Consider the following 3,029-nt stretch of genomic DNA (forward strand, 5'->3'; position numbering starts at 1 on the left):
CGACGCCCATTACCGCTTCTGGGCCTGCAGCCGCCGCTGCCGCCTGTGTCGCCGCCACGGGACTGGCTGTATGATTAGGCCACAATTTTTCATGAGTAAACATATTCTTTTCTGTGGTGTTCTTGGTCACGCATTTATGGAGTTTCTGAAGGGCCCTGGAGATTACTGCCAGGCACAGCACGACCTTTACGAGGACAAGTGAACTGTAGGAAGATATTACCACTCCGGCAGGAAGCCCTAGTGGAAGCCAGTAACCTGGACACAGAAGTGCTGAAGTCATCTGAGCATTTTACAAGAGTTCTGACTGGATGGGGTAAACCTCCGTGCACTTCCTTTCTATTGACTCCGTTTTAAGGACTTGAAGAGCTGCTGTGGCTTGTTAGGAGGTTCCTTTCGTTTCCTGTCACTCCCAACTTCATATTCTGAGCGCTGAGAATTTCATCTGGAGTACGTTGGAGTAGACTTCAGTTTCCTGACACCAATACTGTATTCAAAAAATTGTAATTTTTTTCCGTGACTTTTGAAAAACTAGATTAACATGGCTCCAATGAATCGCCCAGCTCCTGTGGAAGTCACATACAGGAACATGAGATTTCTTATTACACACAACCCGACCAGTGCAACCTTAAACAGATTTATAGAGGAACTTAAGAAATATGGAGTTACAACAATAGTAAGAGTGTGTGAAGCAACTTATGACACTGCTCTTATGGAGAAAGAAGGCATCCAGGTTCTAGATTGGCCTTTTGATGATGGTTCCTCACCATCCAACCAGATTGTTGATGACTGGTTAAGTCTTGTAAACATTAAATTTCGTGAAGAACCTGGTTGTTGTATTGCCGTTCACTGTGTTGCAGGTCTTGGGCGAACTCCAGTGCTTGTTGCCTTAGCATTAATTGAAAGTGGAATGAAAAATGAAGATGCAGTACAGTTTATAAGACAAAAGCGGCGCGGAGCTTTTAACAGCAAGCAACTTTTATATTTGGAGAAATATCGTTCTAAAATGCGGCTGCGCTTCAAAGACTCCAATGGTCACAGAAACAACTGTTGCGTTCAATAAAACTTGGCTGGCTGATGCCATTGCCTTGAAAGTGGAGCTTGAGACAGGACTTAATTTATCGTACATGTTAGTCATCATATAGGCTTAGTGAATATAAGTCTAATGAAGCTTCCATAGGAAAATTGAAAAGCCACAAGCTTGACAAAATTGCAACCTCTGTTTTTCTTACTACTATCCCATGCCAGAAACAATATATAAGAAATTTAGTGAGATATGAGGTACCAAGATACCCAGCACAATACTTGTATATTTTTAGTTATACAGAATTAAAATCCCAGGAACTATAAGCACTCTAGACCTTATGTGATTTATTCCTTCAGTTATTTCAACATTGCAAGTAGGGTCTATATAATTATTTGCTTGCTTCTTTATGCTTACCACCTCACTTGTGTATGGGTATACATCAGATTTGTGCAACAATTGATTTTGTTCAATTATTACAAGTCTCATGGTGATTATTTTATGTCTCTGTAGATCTCATTTTATGTTATGAAAACCTCCATTTTGGAAAATCAACTTCTGGTTAAAAGTTCATGCAAAATCCACATTGTACAGAAGCATATATGTTTAATGTCTTAAGATAAAGAAGCTTTATAGTAAATGTTTACATTTGGGATGCCTGTACTGGGGACCTGAAGACAGACAGAATGGGAGGAGAATATGAAATATTTCTAGTAAATGTTGCCTTTGTCTTGTATAGGAAGTAGACAGTAGGCTCTTTAGTTAAAAAGAAAAGGTAAACAATGCTTAATTATAAAATTTCTGAAAATCTTGTAATTCTTCCCCATACCCATTGAAGTTACTTATTAACTATTATTTTAGTTTGAACTGTGATATTTTTCCTTGTCTTCCCAACAAAAAAAGTAGATTTCTATTAATGAATTAATTAGAACTTTAAAATTTTATATGCTTTTTTGAACTATAATATTGGGATACTTGATAATTACTTTTATTATGATATTGATAAAATGGTGATGTGTTTTAATGTTAGTACAACCATATTTTCATACTGTCTTGGAATAAATGGTAGAGTTCTGTGGGAGAAATAACTTGTCAGCTAGTACAAGAGTTTATATATCTAAATAAAGAATTGCAAGAGAAAGACTTTAAGATGACATAGGTATGTTAATGGTAAAAGTAGCAGCAAATGCATTTCTAGATATGAAGAAAATCATTACTGAAAGCTTCAAGAGTTTGAATTCATGAGAAATTACAACATTTCTAAACTTTATGCATCTAATAACATTAATCCAAAATACATAAAGCAAATATGGAGAATACTATAGGGAAAATAGAAAAAGTTTACCATAGCAGTGGGAAATTTTACTATAACTTTCAGAAACAAGTAGACAAAAATCAGTAAGGATGTAGATTTGAACAAACCAATAAGTTTGATCCCATGAATATTGAAGGAGCATTGCATTCAACAGTATGAGAATGTGTTCTTTTTAAAAGATATATGAAATATTAAAAAAATATTAAATTTGTAAGCAAATTTCAAAATATTTGAATGATTCAGAACAACTTTTCGGACCATCAGTCAATTAAATAAGAAAGGGCTGCAGGTATAACTCAGTTGGTAAAGTGCTTTCCTCACATGCACAAGGCCGTAGGTTCAATCCTCAGCACACCTCCAAAAAACAATAACAAAAACCAAATCCATACATTTGTAATTTTGAAAAATCTATGTCTAGAGACTTTCACTTCTAGTTAGGCTTTATTACATTATGGAAGCCCAAGGCGCACACTGCAACAACCAGAAAAATGTGGAAAAATTACAAAACTCAGATTTAAAGATATGTGAGAGTTATGAAAGCAATTAGGACTAGGTGACTAGGAATTCCAGAGAGGGAGGAACCTTCCCGAGGTAATCCACCTCAGGAAAAATTTCTTTTCTGCATTATTTACTGATTCTGGACATGGACTAAAAAGGATCAGGCTTGGTTTATGCAGAAGTTCTCTCCTGAGG

The 3,029-nt window shown here is 36.1% G+C and overlaps 1 pseudogene; it reads left to right on the forward strand.

Annotated features, from left to right (window-relative positions):
- The first annotated feature begins 532 nt into the window (after positions 1-532).
- LOC114098483 (protein tyrosine phosphatase type IVA 1 pseudogene) lies at positions 533-1,135 on the forward strand (annotated as a pseudogene).
- Positions 1,136-3,029: the final 1,894 nt, after the last annotated feature.

The sequence above is a fragment of the Marmota flaviventris genome, chromosome 9 (genome assembly GCF_047511675.1).
Source record: "Marmota flaviventris isolate mMarFla1 chromosome 9, mMarFla1.hap1, whole genome shotgun sequence".
NCBI lineage: Eukaryota > Metazoa > Chordata > Mammalia > Rodentia > Sciuridae > Marmota > Marmota flaviventris.